The sequence below is a fragment of the Cornus florida genome, unplaced genomic scaffold (genome assembly GCF_030987335.1).
Source record: "Cornus florida cultivar Cherokee Brave unplaced genomic scaffold, ASM3098733v1 CherokeeBrave_3.0.0_Hap2_Chr02, whole genome shotgun sequence".
Taxonomy (NCBI): Eukaryota; Viridiplantae; Streptophyta; class Magnoliopsida; order Cornales; family Cornaceae; genus Cornus; species Cornus florida.
The window spans coordinates 31,172,321-31,191,695 of record NW_026775572.1 but is presented as its reverse complement, the minus strand read 5'-3'; the positions used below and the strand labels follow the sequence as shown (position 1 = coordinate 31,191,695).

General features: G+C 42.3%; 1 pseudogene; it reads right to left on the bottom strand.

Moving 5' to 3' along the window:
• LOC132295953 (acetylajmalan esterase-like) overlaps positions 1-19,375 on the bottom strand; it is a 63,250-nt pseudogene that overhangs the window by 19,596 nt on the left and 24,279 nt on the right.

Here is a 19,375-nt window from a genome sequence, read left to right as displayed (position 1 = left end):
AACTCAAGCACAAACTCAAGCACCAACTCAAGCACAAACCAGTTCACTCTGTCATCTGAGCCGATTTTAGTCCGACTCAAACATGGCATTGCCACGTCATCTCCTCTATTTATGCGAAGAAACCCCTCTCTTTCTTCAATTAGATATGGTCTGATTTTTCCATTCTTTTTTCTTCTCTCTTCAATAGTAAATTCTGGGATCAACCCTAGATGTTTAGGGTTCAAGTTGTGATGCTTGCTCTAATTTTCAAATAGATTTTCACTCTTCAATGAGACTCTCTCTCTCTTCAATTAGATCCGTCTGATTTCAAAATTTTCTTATGAACCATATTGGGCATAGATAATTGACCCAAGAACCAAAATTTTAGTTTATCCTTTATTTTTTTTGGTAAGCAAATCATTGTAGATAAAAAGATGAAGTTTAAGCCACTGTACAAGAGATATGAGGAAGACGACAAAAACAAGTCAATTAAAGTCTGTATAATAATCGTAGTCGCTCCCTCATCAACATGGTTGTTCAGAAAAGTTATTAAAACCAGAAGCAACAATAATAACAACAATCAAGTGAAGAAAGAGGGCTAGAACGATAGGGAAGAGAGAGAGAGAGACGATGAAGATAGAGAGGGACACAAAACAAAGAAGAAGAAGATAGAGGGAATGGAACAAATCTCATACCTGAATATGTAAACTATGCAAGGACCATCTAATGAAGGTTTGGAGTTCTTCCTTCTTTTTTTTTTTTTTTTTTTTTAGTACTATCCAGTTTTGGACTGCAATCTAATTTTGGAATTTTGTTGTTATTGGTAGATGATCTCGGGGATGTTGTTGCTGATGTCAATTACCTGAATGTCGGAGGTGCTGTGTCTAATTATCAGATTTTCATTTGCTAATGTCCTCCTGAAGGTAACTGCAACTCAATTTACTTGAAGCCATCTCAGATTCAATTATGTAGAACCGATGGTGTTCATCTAATGTCCTTTCTTATCAGCCACATCGATCCTCATCTTGTCCAGAATGCGATCAGTGCTTATCGGTGCAACACCAATTATCTAATGCACTGCTGAACCATTGGTGCTGGTACAGGTGCCTGCTGAACCTGTGGCTGGTTCTGGAGTGCAGCTGTTACCCCAGCCTCTATAGCCCGAGCAACAAGGTCATTGAGGTGTGGAGGAATCTCTGAATCTCTGTCCTGACCCTGAGTCTGTTGAACTTCTTCCAGCTCCTCCTGAAACCCTGGCATTTGCTGCTCTTCTTCCATTTGTCGACGTTGTAGACGTTCCTGCTGTCTACATGCCGCTCTCCTCTGTCGACTGTTCATGTTCTGTCCTCTTCCAGTGTTAACCATGCTGTTAACATAGAAAGACAGACATCAGTACGAGTTTACACGAACCGTAAAAGAATTCAACGAATCCTAAACATAAGCTCTATATAAACAAAACGCTACGCGGAAGTCTTAATACGAAACGTCCTAAAGACACTTGAACCTGGAGTGCTCTGATACCAACTGTGATACCCCTCGGATCCGAGACACGGGTTGATCAGGCCCAGGCCCAAACCCAAGGGAATATCAAACAATTAAAGTATTTTAAAGCGAACACAGATGACAAAATGAAACAAAAGTTATGGAATAAAACTGAAAGAAACATTAATTATAAAATCCTCCATGGACAATTGAAAAATGAAACTCCAATCCTCCAAAACTTCAAGGTTACAACTTGGGAATCCACTGATGGACCCCTAACCAAAAGTTCAACTGAAACTGAAAACTGAAAATAGATAATGCTAGAAATATCGAGAGAAGTCCTACGTAATCAGATGAAGGTGAGACTGTCCTCGACAAGCACGATCAAGCTCTAAAGCTGGAACCGTCCTGTACCTGAAAAGAATAATAAAGGAGTGGGTCAGACCCACGAGCAAGTTCTAATCTAACTGCAATCCATACAGTGACCCGATACGCAGATACACCGTAGACACCTCACAATATCTATCTAGTCCATACATATAAATATATCCACACTAAGGGACATTCACTAGTCTATAATAGGGGTCTCAACCTGAATAGAAGGCAATATGCGAATACGCACCCAAAGGTGGGCATGAGTACCTAGACCTAACAGGGTACACCTCAACCTATTATAACCAGCTACGCATCCACTGCATATACGCACCCTAACCAACGAGTCTGAGACTCAAGCTCAACTCGTGGTACCATAAACATATATATAAAGTCCGTCCAAATCCAAGGTAAGCAGTTCAACTATTTATTAAACTGACCTACAATAAACCAACTAGTTAGTCACTCCACTTATTCAGTTGATATGACTTAACTACCATCCGTTAATCCAGGAAGTCATCCAACTTGGTTACAGCTGATCTGACTTAGCCACAATTAGGATTCGATATCTTTCAATCCATTCCATTAATCCATTAGGTTAGGTTTGTGCGTTTTGAGCTAAACCGTCCCTAGTATGTCACCGTCCCATACCGGTACATACCATCCTCCATATCCATGTAAATTACAACATATATAACAGTTCAATAATTTACAGACCAAAAACTACCATCCAAACAATTACAGAAAACTATTTAAAGCTTCAGCAATTTAAATCCAAGCATTTAACCATATAGTTGCAGGAGACGATTTTAACAAATCAACAATTAACATCCAGAGCATGCATAGACCAAATTTAATATGTCAGGGACTCCATCATGCATGTGAATAGGTTAAATAATCCTATTATTAACCAATAAATTGCTAAAACAATTCAGAAGATTGTTTAAATATTTCAGCAGTTTAAATCCAAGCATTAGCCATATAGTTGCAGTAAACAATTTAATAATTCCGCAACTAGCCTCCTAAGCATGCATAGATCAAAATTAATAATTAAATGACCCTATCATGCACTTGAATGCATTCTAAAACAAGTTTTATAAACACATTATGTTCCATCAAATTGCTGAATTTTAATTCAACAATTAATTCAATTCCATTTGTTAAGTGCCTTAATTTTTACACTGTTTGTCCCGACAACTTAGAATTAAACTTTACTCAATTTAGGGTCTTACTAACACTCAAAATTCATTCCTTGATCCCTCTGTAAAGTTCCAAATTCATTCAAACAGTCTCCATGCTCCAACAGTGAACATAGTATGTAGAAAATTAAAAAAAAAACGTAAAATAAATCAAAAATACCAAGGGAGCCTGCTCCAGAATTTGGAGCAGGCTCTTTTCCAGCCTAGATCCGGCTCTAGGACTCCCTAGAGCCGGCCCCACTTTGTTGTGGGAGCCGGCTCCCACTTCCATGGAGCCGGCTCTCACTTCCTCTGAGAGCCTTCGTCCCCGGTGCGTCGTTTCAGCTCTTGTGCTCCTTCTCCGGCTTATTCCTAACCCTCTGTTAGTCTCTGAACTAATCTTAGGACTCGTAATTTAGTCTAGAAGCATTCCCCAAGATTGTTTACAATAGTTTTGAAAGCAATTACAGAGTTTACTCAGGCCATTTAAACTAGCGTTGTTGAAGAACGGCACTGAAACTAAATTGCAAGATCAGTTTTATCCCAACCCCTCTGTTCTTTCTCCAATTTAAATTTGAAGTCTTAATTTACATCTAGTATCCAGTCAGGCCTTGATTGATTTCAGTAAGATTCAAAATAAAAATTAGAACAGTGGGACGTTATGCCAAAACAGAGTCAAGAAAACATACGCGCTATAATTATTTTGTAAATAAATTTTGCACAGATAAAACGATCAAGCAAATCATATATCAAACATGCATGGTTCAGTTTAAGGCCAATTAATCTCCTAGAGACTGTCTAGGTGCACAGAACACAAGCCAAGGGGAAGGAGAAAGAGAAGAACTTGCCTGTACAGTTTTATAAACAGAACCTTGACGCCGTTGTTCTAAGCTTTCCGGCAACCACTGACTACCTTCTAGCCTCCTCTGGTTCTGATCTAATCCACCAAACACCTCCCTTGGTCCTCTCTGTTATTCTCCTTGACAGACCGTTACGACGCTCTGTTCTCTCAACTTCTCTCTTTACTGTATACGGGAATATGGTGAGTAGGGTTTTAGAAACCCTCGGCAGACGTATACCCATATATTTATAGAGCTATACCAAAACCCTAAATTAATTAGAGCCCTAACTAAATCCTAACCGGCCCATGGAACTTAATTAAATCCTGTGTCGGCTAAAGAAACTAAACCCTCAATTATGAAAATAAAATAGTTAATTAAAATACTTCCTAAATTACTTCCTAAATTAAAACCTTTAATAATCAATAAAATAAAATAAAATGCAATTTAAACAAATAAATAGATACCAATTAAATACCCGTCACACAGGTAAACAATTAAATAAAATAATTAAACCAAATAATCATGCAAAAATTCAACAAAAATAATAAATAAATGCCGAGACTATCCTTTTAAATTAGGGGTATTACATTCTTCCCCCCTAACAAAAGGAATTCCGTCCTCGGAATTCGCCCTTACCCTCTTCCAAAATTTCAGGAAACTGCGAGCAAATGACATCCTCCCGTTCCCAAGTGGACTCGGCCTCATTGTGATGGCTCCACTGCACACGAACCAAAGGGATAACCTTATTGCGAAGGATTTGATCCCGACGGTCAACAATACGACATGGTGGCTCCAAATAAGTTGCATCCGGTTGCAACTCAATCTCCCCAACATCGATATATTGATACCGATCCTCATCTCGCAGAAATTTCCGCAACATGGACACATGGAATACATTGTGAACGCGATCCAAGTTATCCGGAAGTGCCAACCGATAAGCCACAGCTCCCACTCGATCCGTAATCATGAATGGACCGACAAACCGCGGTGACAACTTCCCTTTCTTCCCAAAGCGCATTACACCCTTCATAGGAGATACTTTGAGAAGAACCTGATCTCCAACTCGAAACTCCAAAGCACGAGTGCGACGATCAGCATAGCTCTTCTGCCTACTTTGGGCAGTACGCATGCGATCTCGAATAAGAGCAATCTTTTCAGAGGTATCCTTGATGAACTCAGGACCTAAGAATCGATTCTCTCCAACCTCCATCCAACAAACAGGTGATCGACACGGTCGACCGTATAACGCCTCAAAAGGTGCCATCCCAATAGTCTTCTGGAAACTATTGTTATAAGCAAACTACACAAATGGCAAATATTCCTCCCAGTGGCCCTTGAAATCCAGAACACACGACCGAAGCATATCTTCCATAATCTGATTGACCCTCTCAGTCTGTCCGTCAGTCTGAGGATGATAAGCAGTACTAAGGTGTAACTCCGTACCTAAAGCCTGCTGAAAACTCTTCCAAAATCCAGATACAAAGCTCGAATCCCTGTCCGATATAATAGACAATGGAATGCCATGTAGCTTCACAATCTCTGAAATGTAAAGCCTCGCCAACTGCTCCGAAGTGTAGTCAGTGCAAATAGGCAAGAAATGAGCTGACTTGGTCAACCTATCCACAATGACCCATATGGAATTATACCCCTTGAAAGAATTTGGCAACCCTTCCACAAAATCCATAGATATGCTCTCCCATTTCCACTGCGGAATTGGTAGTGACTGTAGAGCTCATGGCGGCCTCTGATGATCAATCTTAACCATCTGACAAGTACTGCACTGAGAAACAAAAAGAGCAATGTCCCTCTTCATACCTGCCCACCAAAACTGCCGTTTCATATCCTGATACATCTTATCGCCTCCTGGATGAACAGAGAACTCAAAGTGGTGAGTCTCAGTCATCACATCCTTCCTCAAATTATCAGCAGAAGGTACCACTAACCGTCCCTTGTACCTTAAACCTCCATCAGCCCCAACATAGTAGAATGGAACCTCTCCGGAAGCTATCTCTACGACCTTGTCGACACACTGCTGATCGGTGAGTTGTGCTTGTAAAACTTTGCGAATGATGGAAGGTGTAACCACCATGCAAGCCATAAAAGCGTCTGACAACTCATCTACATTCTTCAAAGCATTCCACTCAATAGCGAATAGAGCAGAAAGACTACCAACAGGTCGGCGACTGAGTGCATCCGCCACCACATTCGCTTTCCCTGGATGGTACTATATAGAAAAATGATAGTCTTTTACAAACTCCAACCATCTACACTGTCTCATATTCAGCTCCCGCTGAGTGAACAAGTACTGCAGACTCTTATGATCACTGAATAATCTGAAGGACTCACCCAACAGATAATGCCTCCAAATACGCAAGGCAAAAACCACTGCTGCCAACTCCAAATCATGTGTTGGATAATTAAGCTCATGAGGCTTAAGTTTCCGAGATCCATAAGAAATCGGTCGCTCCTCCTGCATCAATACACTTCCAAGACCCTGCAACGAAGCATCCGTGTAAACAAGATACTCTATCCCGCTCTGCGGAGTAGCCAGAACCGGTGCAGAAGTCAGCTTCCTTTTCAGCTCATCAAAAGCTCGCTGACAGTGTTCATCCCACACGAACTGTACACCCTTTTTGGTCAGATGAGTGAGTGGTCCTGCTATCTTGGAGAACCCCTGGATGAATCTCCTGTAATATCCGGCCAGACCCAGAAAACTCCGAATCTCAGTAGGTGATGTAGGCTGTCCCCACTCAACCACCGCTGAAACCTTGGCCGGATCCACTGCTATCCTCTTTTCTGACACCACGTGACCCAGAAATTTCATCTCCCGCTGCCAAAATTCACACTTCTCGAACTTGGCATATAACTGGTGTTCACGAAGCGTCTGCAAGACTATGCAAAAATGTCTAGCATGATCGTCCTCCGACCGAGAATAGATCAAGATGTCATCAATAAAAACAATAACAAACTGATCCAAATAAGCCCGGAAGACTCTATTCATTAAGTCCATGAACACTGCAGGTGCATTAGTCGTCCCAAACGATATAACACGAAACTCATAAGAACCATATCTCGTGAGAAACGCTGTCTTAAGAACATCCTGCTCCCTAACCCTCAGCTGATGATACCCAGAACGCAGATCAATCTTGGAGAAGTATGTGGCTCCCCTTAACTGATCAAACAAGTCATCAATCCTGGGCAAAGGATACTTGTTACGAATCGTAACCTTGTTCAACTCCCTGTAATCTATACACAGACGAAGTGAACCATCCTTCTTCTTCACAAACAGAACCGGTGCTCCCCAAGGTGATGTACTCCTACGAATAAAACCCTGACTGAGTAACTGCTGAATCTGATCCCTCAACTCTCTCATCTCTACCGGTGCCATCCTATAGGGTGCCCTAGCAATAGGCGCAGTGCCTAGAGCTAAGTCTATCACAAAATCAATCTCGCGACTAGGTGGCAACCCTGGAATCTCCTGAAATACATCTGGGAAATCTTGTACAATTGGTATGTTATCCAATGACACAGTAATCCCCTCATCCTTTTCCTCCTCCACATGGAACAAATAGGTGCTACCGCCTCCTTTAGAACGTGGCATAGCTACTACATACATATCCTAACCAGGTATGGTAAAAATAATAGATCTATCAAAACAATCAACTTGGGTATGGTAGTGAGACAACCAATCCATCCCAAGTATCACATCATAAGTGTGCATGTCCAGGACCAGTAGATTGGCTAGAAACCTGAGTCTGCCAATATCTAGTGTCACAGGCCCATCACTCTCATGTATAATAGCTGTATCACCCAATGGTGTAGAAAGATCCTGAGGTCTAGTGCATACCCTCGTCCTCATCCCAGATAAAGCAACAAAAGTCCTAGCTACAAATGAGTGTGTAGCACCCGTATCAAATAAAACACGTCCATGTAACCCATGAATAGGAAACTTGCCCTCAATAGTCTAAGGTGCCTGACATCCTGTGGCTTGGGGTTATACACCCTGCCATAATGCAACTGTTGTGGTGCCTGTCCCTGAGTCTGCGGCGGTGCCGGTAAAGCCAGATGTGTCTGTCCTTGAATCCGTGGAACCTGTGGAGCTGGTAGAGGCACTGACGCGCTCTGTCCCTGCTGCACATACTGTCCCTGTCCCTGTCCTGCTTTAGGACACTGCCTGGTGGTATGACCATACTCTCCACAAGTGTAACAACTACCCTGGAAAGTACCAAATGGCCTCCTCTGTCGGTTAGCCTGTGGCTGACCCTGTCCTGCCTGTGGTCCTCCATTCTGTTGCCTCTGAATAGGTGCCCCATTCCGGTGAGCATCTGAACCACCCTTGTGCTTCTTTCAAGGCTGTTGTCCTTGGAACTTGCCTTTGTCATTCTGCCGATGACCATTGCCATTCCCCTTTTCAGCTGACTGATTAGCAGAGTCTTTATCACCCCGCTTCTCACCACGAGCCTGTCTTATGTCCACAGTCAACTGATACTGTTGTAGCGCGGCGTCTACCACCTGAGCATAGGTAGTATAGGCTGGACTACCTGTAATAGCTCTCTTGATAGACCACATCAGTCCCTTGACGAAACTATTACGCTTCTTCTCCTCTATATCCACCTCCTCCGGTGCAAAGAGAGACAAGCGTGTAAACTGCTGCTCATACTCTGCCACTGTCATGTTTCCCTGCTGCAGACTTAGAAACTCGGTCTTCATAGCTGCCCTGACTGCATAGGGAAAATATTTCTCGTCAAAGCGAACACTGAACTCATCATAAGACAATGTCATCCTCTCCTTTGGGGTGGTAACTGACTCCCACCACTGTAGTGCATCCCCAACTAGCTTGAAAGTAGCAAGCATTTGCTTTTGAACCTCCGTGCACTGAACCAAACGAAGATGGCGCTCAATGTCTTGTTTCCACTGGTGAGCTGCTCTCGCATCGGTGGAGCCTGAGAACACAGGTGGACTCCCCTTTGTGAAAGAGCTCCTTGCCTTTCCCCAAGAATCTGTCTGAACCATTGGTGCTGGTACAGGTGCCTGCTGAACCTGTGGCTGGTTCTGGAGTGCAGCTGTTACCCCAGCCTCTATAGCCCGAGCAACAAGGTCATTGAGGTGTGGAGGAATCTCTGAATCTCTGTCCTGACCCTGAGTCTGTTGAACTTCTTCCAGCTCCTCCTGAAACCCTGGCATTTGCTGCTCTTCTTCCATTTGTCGACGTTGTAGACGTTCCTGCTGTCTACATGCCGCTCTCCTCTGTCGACTGTTCATGTTCTGTCCTCTTCCAGTGTTAACCATGCTGTTAACATAGAAAGACAGACATCAGTACGAGTTTACACGAACCGTAAAAGAATTCAACGAATCCTAAACATAAGCTCTATATAAACAAAACGCTACGCGGAAGTCTTAATACGAAACGTCCTAAAGACACTTGAACCTGGAGTGCTCTGATACCAACTGTGATACCCCTCGGATCCGAGACACGGGTTGATCAGGCCCAGGCCCAAACCCGAGGGAATATCAAACAATTAAAGTATTTTAAAGCGAACACAGATGACAAAATGAAACAAAAGTTATGGAATAAAACTGAAAGAAACATTAATTATAAAATCCTCCATGGACAATTGAAAAATGAAACTCCAATCCTCCAAAACTTCAAGGTTACAACTTGGGAATCCACTGATGGACCCCTAACCAAAAGTTCAACTGAAACTGAAAACTGAAAATAGATAATGCTAGAAATATCGAGAGAAGTCCTACGTAATCAGATGAAGGTGAGACTGTCCTCGACAAGCACGATCAAGCTCTAAAGCTGGAACCGTCCTGTACCTGAAAAGAATAATAAAGGAGTGGGTCAGACCCACGAGCAAGTTCTAATCTAACTGCAATCCATACAGTGACCCGATACGCAGATACACCGTAGACACCTCACAATATCTATCTAGTCCATACATATAAATATATCCACACTAGGGGACATTCACTAGTCTATAATAGGGGTCTCAACCTGAATAGAAGGCAATATGCGAATACGCACCCAAAGGTGGGCATGAGTACCTAGACCTAACAGGGTACACCTCAACCTATTATAACCAGCTACGCATCCACTGCATATACGCACCCTAACCAACGAGTCTGAGACTCAAGCTCAACTCGTGGTACCATAAACATATATATAAAGTCCGTCCAAATCCAAGGTAAGCAGTTCAACTATTTATTAAACTGACCTACAATAAACCAACTAGTTAGTCACTCCACTTATTCAGTTGATATGACTTAACTACCATCCGTTAATCCAGGAAGTCATCCAACTTGGTTACAGCTGATCTGACTTAGCCACAATTAGGATTCGATATCTTTCAATCCATTCCATTAATCCATTAGGTTAGGTTTGTGCGTTTTGAGCTAAACCGTCCCTAGTATGTCACCGTCCCATACCGGTACATACCATCCTCCATATCCATGTAAATTACAACATATATAACAGTTCAATAATTTACAGACCAAAAACTACCATCCAAACAATTACAGAAAACTATTTAAAGCTTCAGCAATTTAAATCCAAGCATTTAACCATATAGTTGCAGGAGACGATTTTAACAAATCAACAATTAACATCCAGAGCATGCATAGACCAAATTTAATATGTCAGGGACTCCATCATGCATGTGAATAGGTTAAATAATCCTATTATTAACCAATAAATTGCTAAAACAATTCAGAAGATTGTTTAAATATTTCAGCAGTTTAAATCCAAGCATTAGCCATATAGTTGCAGTAAACAATTTAATAATTCCGCAACTAGCCTCCTAAGCATGCATAGATCAAAATTAATAATTAAATGACCCTATCATGCACTTGAATGCATTCTAAAACAAGTTTTATAAACACATTATGTTCCATCAAATTGCTGAATTTTAATTCAACAATTAATTCAATTCCATTTGTTAAGTGCCTTAATTTTTACACTGTTTGTCCCGACAACTTAGAATTAAACTTTACTCAATTTAGGGTCTTACTAACACTCAAAATTCATTCCTTGATCCCTCTGTAAAGTTCCAAATTCATTCAAACAGTCTCCATGCTCCAACAGTGAACATAGTATGTAGAAAATTAAAAAAAAAACGTAAAATAAATCAAAAATACCAAGGGAGCCTGCTCCAGAATTTGGAGCAGGCTCTTTTCCAGCCTAGATCCGGCTCTAGGACTCCCTAGAGCCGGCCCCACTTTGTTGTGGGAGCCGGCTCCCACTTCCATGGAGCCGGCTCTCACTTCCTCTGAGAGCCTTCGTCCCCGGTGCGTCGTTTCAGCTCTTGTGCTCCTTCTCCGGCTTATTCCTAACCCTCTGTTAGTCTCTGAACTAATCTTAGGACTCGTAATTTAGTCTAGAAGCATTCCCCAAGATTGTTTACAATAGTTTTGAAAGCAATTACAGAGTTTACTCAGGCCATTTAAACTAGCGTTGTTGAAGAACGGCACTGAAACTAAATTGCAAGATCAGTTTTATCCCAACCCCTCTGTTCTTTCTCCAATTTAAATTTGAAGTCTTAATTTACATCTAGTATCCAGTCAGGCCTTGATTGATTTCAGTAAGATTCAAAATAAAAATTAGAACAGTGGGACGTTATGCCAAAACAGAGTCAAGAAAACATACGCGCTATAATTATTTTGTAAATAAATTTTGCACAGATAAAACGATCAAGCAAATCATATATCAAACATGCATGGTTCAGTTTAAGGCCAATTAATCTCCTAGAGACTGTCTAGGTGCACAGAACACAAGCCAAGGGGAAGGAGAAAGAGAAGAACTTGCCTGTACAGTTTTATAAACAGAACCTTGACGCCGTTGTTCTAAGCTTTCCGGCAACCACTGACTACCTTCTAGCCTCCTCTGGTTCTGATCTAATCCACCAAACACCTCCCTTGGTCCTCTCTGTTATTCTCCTTGACAGACCGTTACGACGCTCTGTTCTCTCAACTTCTCTCTTTACTGTATACGGGAATATGGTGAGTAGGGTTTTAGAAACCCTCGGCAGACGTATACCCATATATTTATAGAGCTATACCAAAACCCTAAATTAATTAGAGCCCTAACTAAATCCTAACCGGCCCATGGAACTTAATTAAATCCTGTGTCGGCTAAAGAAACTAAACCCTCAATTATGAAAATAAAATAGTTAATTAAAATACTTCCTAAATTACTTCCTAAATTAAAACCTTTAATAATCAATAAAATAAAATAAAATGCAATTTAAACAAATAAATAGATACCAATTAAATACCCGTCACACAGGTAAACAATTAAATAAAATAATTAAACCAAATAATCATGCAAAAATTCAACAAAAATAATAAATAAATGCCGAGACTATCCTTTTAAATTAGGGGTATTACATTCTTCCCCCCTAACAAAAGGAATTCCGTCCTCGGAATTCGCCCTTACCCTCTTCCAAAATTTCAGGAAACTGCGAGCAAATGACATCCTCCCGTTCCCAAGTGGACTCGGCCTCATTGTGATGGCTCCACTGCACACGAACCAAAGGGATAACCTTATTGCGAAGGATTTGATCCCGACGGTCAACAATACGACATGGTGGCTCCAAATAAGTTGCATCCGGTTGCAACTCAATCTCCCTAACATCGATATATTGATACCGATCCTCATCTCGCAGAAATTTCCGCAACATGGACACATGGAATACATTGTGAACGCGATCCAAGTTATCCGGAAGTGCCAACCGATAAGCCACAGCTCCCACTCGATCCGTAATCATGAATGGACCGACAAACCGCGGTGACAACTTCCCTTTCTTCCCAAAGCGCATTACACCCTTCATAGGAGATACTTTGAGAAGAACCTGATCTCCAACTCGAAACTCCAAAGCACGAGTGCGACGATCAGCATAGCTCTTCTGCCTACTTTGGGCAGTACGCATGCGATCTCGAATAAGAGCAATCTTTTCAGAGGTATCCTTGATGAACTCAGGACCTAAGAATCGATTCTCTCCAACCTCCATCCAACAAACAGGTGATCGACACGGTCGACCGTATAACGCCTCAAAAGGTGCCATCCCAATAGTCTTCTGGAAACTATTGTTATAAGCAAACTACACAAATGGCAAATATTCCTCCCAGTGGCCCTTGAAATCCAGAACACACGACCGAAGCATATCTTCCATAATCTGATTGACCCTCTCAGTCTGTCCGTCAGTCTGAGGATGATAAGCAGTACTAAGGTGTAACTCCGTACCTAAAGCCTGCTGAAAACTCTTCCAAAATCCAGATACAAAGCTCGAATCCCTGTCCGATATAATAGACAATGGAATGCCATGTAGCTTCACAATCTCTGAAATGTAAAGCCTCGCCAACTGCTCCGAAGTGTAGTCAGTGCAAATAGGCAAGAAATGAGCTGACTTGGTCAACCTATCCACAATGACCCATATGGAATTATACCCCTTGAAAGAATTTGGCAACCCTTCCACAAAATCCATAGATATGCTCTCCCATTTCCACTCCGGAATTGGTAGTGACTGTAGAGCTCATGGCGGCCTCTGATGATCAATCTTAACCATCTGACAAGTACTGCACTGAGAAACAAAAAGAGCAATGTCCCTCTTCATACCTGCCCACCAAAACTGCCGTTTCATATCCTGATACATCTTATCGCCTCCTGGATGAACAGAGAACTCAAAGTGGTGAGTCTCAGTCATCACATCCTTCCTCAAATTATCAGCAGAAGGTACCACTAACCGTCCCTTGTACCTTAAACCTCCATCAGCCCCAACATAGTAAAATGGAACCTCTCCGGAAGCTATCTCTACGACCTTGTCGACACACTGCTGATCGGTGAGTTGTGCTTGTAAAACTTTGCGAATGATGGAAGGTGTAACCACCATGCAAGCCATAAAAGCGTCTGACAACTCATCTACATTCTTCAAAGCATTCCACTCAATAGCGAATAGAGCAGAAAGACTACCAACAGGTCGGCGACTGAGTGCATCCGCCACCACATTCGCTTTCCCTGGATGGTACTATATAGAAAAATGATAGTCTTTTACAAACTCCAACCATCTACACTGTCTCATATTCAGCTCCCGCTGAGTGAACAAGTACTGCAGACTCTTATGATCACTGAATAATCTGAAGGACTCACCCAACAGATAATGCCTCCAAATACGCAAGGCAAAAACCACTGCTGCCAACTCCAAATCATGTGTTGGATAATTAAGCTCATGAGGCTTAAGTTTCCGAGATCCATAAGAAATCGGTCGCTCCTCCTGCATCAATACACTTCCAAGACCCTGCAACGAAGCATCCGTGTAAACAAGATACTCTATCCCGCTCTGCGGAGTAGCCAGAACCGGTGCAGAAGTCAGCTTCCTTTTCAGCTCATCAAAAGCTCGCTGACAGTGTTCATCCCACACGAACTGTACACCCTTTTTGGTCAGATGAGTGAGTGGTCCTGCTATCTTGGAGAACCCCTGGATGAATCTCCTGTAATATCCGGCCAGACCCAGAAAACTCCGAATCTCAGTAGGTGATGTAGGCTGTCCCCACTCAACCACCGCTGAAACCTTGGCCGGATCCACTGCTATCCTCTTTTCTGACACCACGTGACCCAGAAATTTCATCTCCCGCTGCCAAAATTCACACTTCTCGAACTTGGCATATAACTGGTGTTCACGAAGCGTCTGCAAGACTATGCAAAAATGTCTAGCATGATCGTCCTCCGACCGAGAATAGATCAAGATGTCATCAATAAAAACAATAACAAACTGATCCAAATAAGCCCGGAAGACTCTATTCATTAAGTCCATGAACACTGCAGGTGCATTAGTCGTCCCAAACGATATAACACGAAACTCATAAGAACCATATCTCGTGAGAAACGCTGTCTTAAGAACATCCTGCTCCCTAACCCTCAGCTGATGATACCCAGAACGCAGATCAATCTTGGAGAAGTATGTGGCTCCCCTTAACTGATCAAACAAGTCATCAATCCTGGGCAAAGGATACTTGTTACGAATCGTAACCTTGTTCAACTCCCTGTAATCTATACACAGACGAAGTGAACCATCCTTCTTCTTCACAAACAGAACCGGTGCTCCCCAAGGTGATGTACTCCTACGAATAAAACCCTGACTGAGTAACTGCTGAATCTGATCCCTCAACTCTCTCATCTCTACCGGTGCCATCCTATAGGGTGCCCTAGCAATAGGCGCAGTGCCTAGAGCTAAGTCTATCACAAAATCAATCTCGCGACTAGGTGGCAACCCTGGAATCTCCTGAAATACATCTGGGAAATCTTGTACAATTGGTATGTTATCCAATGACACAGTAATCCCCTCATCCTTTTCCTCCTCCACATGGAACAAATAGGTGCTACCGCCTCCTTTAGAACGTGGCATAGCTACTACATACATATCCTAACCAGGTATGGTAAAAATAATAGATCTATCAAAACAATCAACTTGGGTATGGTAGTGAGACAACCAATCCATCCCAAGTATCACATCATAAGTGTGCATGTCCAGGACCAGTAGATTGGCTAGAAACCTGAGTCTGCCAATATCTAGTGTCACAGGCCCATCACTCTCATGTATAATAGCTGTATCACCCAATGGTGTAGAAAGATCCTGAGGTCTAGTGCATACCCTCGTCCTCATCCCAGATAAAGCAACAAAAGTCCTAGCTACAAATGAGTGTGTAGCACCCGTATCAAATAAAACACGTCCATGTAACCCATGAATAGGAAACTTGCCCTCAATAGTCTAAGGTGCCTGACATCCTGTGGCTTGGGGTTATACACCCTGCCATAATGCAACTGTTGTGGTGCCTGTCCCTGAGTCTGCGGCGGTGCCGGTAAAGCCAGATGTGTCTGTCCTTGAATCCGTGGAACCTGTGGAGCTGGTAGAGGCACTGACGCGCTCTGTCCCTGCTGCACATACTGTCCCTGTCCCTGTCCTGCTTTAGGACACTGCCTGGTGGTATGACCATACTCTCCACAAGTGTAACAACTACCCTGGAAAGTACCAAATGGCCTCCTCTGTCGGTTAGCCTGTGGCTGACCCTGTCCTGCCTGTGGTCCTCCATTCTGTTGCCTCTGAATAGGTGCCCCATTCCGGTGAGCATCTGAACCACCCTTGTGCTTCTTTCAAGGCTGTTGTCCTTGGAACTTGCCTTTGTCATTCTGCCGATGACCATTGCCATTCCCCTTTTCAGCTGACTGATTAGCAGAGTCTTTATCACCCCGCTTCTCACCACGAGCCTGTCTTATGTCCACAGTCAACTGATACTGTTGTAGCGCGGCGTCTACCACCTGAGCATAGGTAGTATAGGCTGGACTACCTGTAATAGCTCTCTTGATAGACCACATCAGTCCCTTGACGAAACTATTACGCTTCTTCTCCTCTATATCCACCTCCTCCGGTGCAAAGAGAGACAAGCGTGTAAACTGCTGCTCATACTCTGCCACTGTCATGTTTCCCTGCTGCAGACTTAGAAACTCGGTCTTCATAGCTGCCCTGACTGCATAGGGAAAATATTTCTCGTCAAAGCGAACACTGAACTCATCATAAGACAATGTCATCCTCTCCTTTGGGGTGGTAACTGACTCCCACCACTGTAGTGCATCCCCAACTAGCTTGAAAGTAGCAAGCATTTGCTTTTGAACCTCCGTGCACTGAACCAAACGAAGATGGCGCTCAATGTCTTGTTTCCACTGGTGAGCTGCTCTCGCATCGGTGGAGCCTGAGAACACAGGTGGACTCCCCTTTGTGAAAGAGCTCCTTGCCTTTCCCCAAGAATCTGTCTGAACCATTGGTGCTGGTACAGGTGCCTGCTGAACCTGTGGCTGGTTCTGGAGTGCAGCTGTTACCCCAGCCTCTATAGCCCGAGCAACAAGGTCATTGAGGTGTGGAGGAATCTCTGAATCTCTGTCCTGACCCTGAGTCTGTTGAACTTCTTCCAGCTCCTCCTGAAACCCTGGCATTTGCTGCTCTTCTTCCATTTGTCGACGTTGTAGACGTTCCTGCTGTCTACATGCCGCTCTCCTCTGTCGACTGTTCATGTTCTGTCCTCTTCCAGTGTTAACCATGCTGTTAACATAGAAAGACAGACATCAGTACGAGTTTACACGAACCGTAAAAGAATTCAACGAATCCTAAACATAAGCTCTATATAAACAAAACGCTACGCGGAAGTCTTAATACGAAACGTCCTAAAGACACTTGAACCTGGAGTGCTCTGATACCAACTGTGATACCCCTCGGATCCGAGACACGGGTTGATCAGGCCCAGGCCCAAACCCGAGGGAATATCAAACAATTAAAGTATTTTAAAGCGAACACAGATGACAAAATGAAACAAAAGTTATGGAATAAAACTGAAAGAAACATTAATTATAAAATCCTCCATGGACAATTGAAAAATGAAACTCCAATCCTCCAAAACTTCAAGGTTACAACTTGGGAATCCACTGATGGACCCCTAACCAAAAGTTCAACTGAAACTGAAAACTGAAAATAGATAATGCTAGAAATATCGAGAGAAGTCCTACGTAATCAGATGAAGGTGAGACTGTCCTCGACAAGCACGATCAAGCTCTAAAGCTGGAACCGTCCTGTACCTGAAAAGAATAATAAAGGAGTGGGTCAGACCCACGAGCAAGTTCTAATCTAACTGCAATCCATACAGTGACCCGATACGCAGATACACCGTAGACACCTCACAATATCTATCTAGTCCATACATATAAATATATCCACACTAGGGGACATTCACTAGTCTATAATAGGGGTCTCAACCTGAATAGAAGGCAATATGCGAATACGCACCCAAAGGTGGGCATGAGTACCTAGACCTAACAGGGTACACCTCAACCTATTATAACCAGCTACGCATCCACTGCATATACGCACCCTAACCAACGAGTCTGAGACTCAAGCTCAACTCGTGGTACCATAAACATATATATAAAGTCCGTCCAAATCCAAGGTAAGCAGTTCAACTATTTATTAAACTGACCTACAATAAACCAACTAGTTAGTCACTCCACTTATTCAGTTGATATGACTTAACTACCATCCGTTAATCCAGGAAGTCATCCAACTTGGTTACAGCTGATCTGACTTAGCCACAATTAGGATTCGATATCTTTCAATCCATTCCATTAATCCATTAGGTTAGGTTTGTGCGTTTTGAGCTAAACCGTCCCTAGTATGTCACCGTCCCATACCGGTACATACCATCCTCCATATCCATGTAAATTACAACATATATAACAGTTCAATAATTTACAGACCAAAAACTACCATCCAAACAATTACAGAAAACTATTTAAAGCTTCAGCAATTTAAATCCAAGCATTTAACCATATAGTTGCAGGAGACGATTTTAACAAATCAACAATTAACATCCAGAGCATGCATAGACCAAATTTAATATGTCAGGGACTCCATCATGCATGTGAATAGGTTAAATAATCCTATTATTAACCAATAAATTGCTAAAACAATTCAGAAGATTGTTTAAATATTTCAGCAGTTTAAATCCAAGCATTAGCCATATAGTTGCAGTAAACAATTTAATAATTCCGCAACTAGCCTCCTAAGCATGCATAGATCAAAATTAATAATTAAATGACCCTATCATGCACTTGAATGCATTCTAAAACAAGTTTTATAAACACATTATGTTCCATCAAATTGCTGAATTTTAATTCAACAATTAATTCAATTCCATTTGTTAAGTGCCTTAATTTTTACACTGTTTGTCCCGACAACTTAGAATTAAACTTTACTCAATTTAGGGTCTTACTAACACTCAAAATTCATTCCTTGATCCCTCTGTAAAGTTCCAAATTCATTCAAACAGTCTCCATGCTCCAACAGTGAACATAGTATGTAGAAAATTAAAAAAAAAACGTAAAATAAATCAAAAATACCAAGGGAGCCTGCTCCAGAATTTGGAGCAGGCTCTTTTCCAGCCTAGATCCGGCTCTAGGACTCCCTAGAGCCGGCCCCACTTTGTTGTGGGAGCCGGCTCCCACTTCCATGGAGCCGGCTCTCACTTCCTCTGAGAGCCTTCGTCCCCGGTGCGTCGTTTCAGCTCTTGTGCTCCTTCTCCGGCTTATTCCTAACCCTCTGTTAGTCTCTGAACTAATCTTAGGACTCGTAATTTAGTCTAGAAGCATTCCCCAAGATTGTTTACAATAGTTTTGAAAGCAATTACAGAGTTTACTCAGGCCATTTAAACTAGCGTTGTTGAAGAACGGCACTGAAACTAAATTGCAAGATCAGTTTTATCCCAACCCCTCTGTTCTTTCTCCAATTTAAATTTGAAGTCTTAATTTACATCTAGTATCCAGTCAGGCCTTGATTGATTTCAGTAAGATTCAAAATAAAAATTAGAACAGTGGGACGTTATGCCAAAACAGAGTCAAGAAAACATACGCGCTATAATTATTTTGTAAATAAATTTTGCACAGATAAAACGATCAAGCAAATCATATATCAAACATGCATGGTTCAG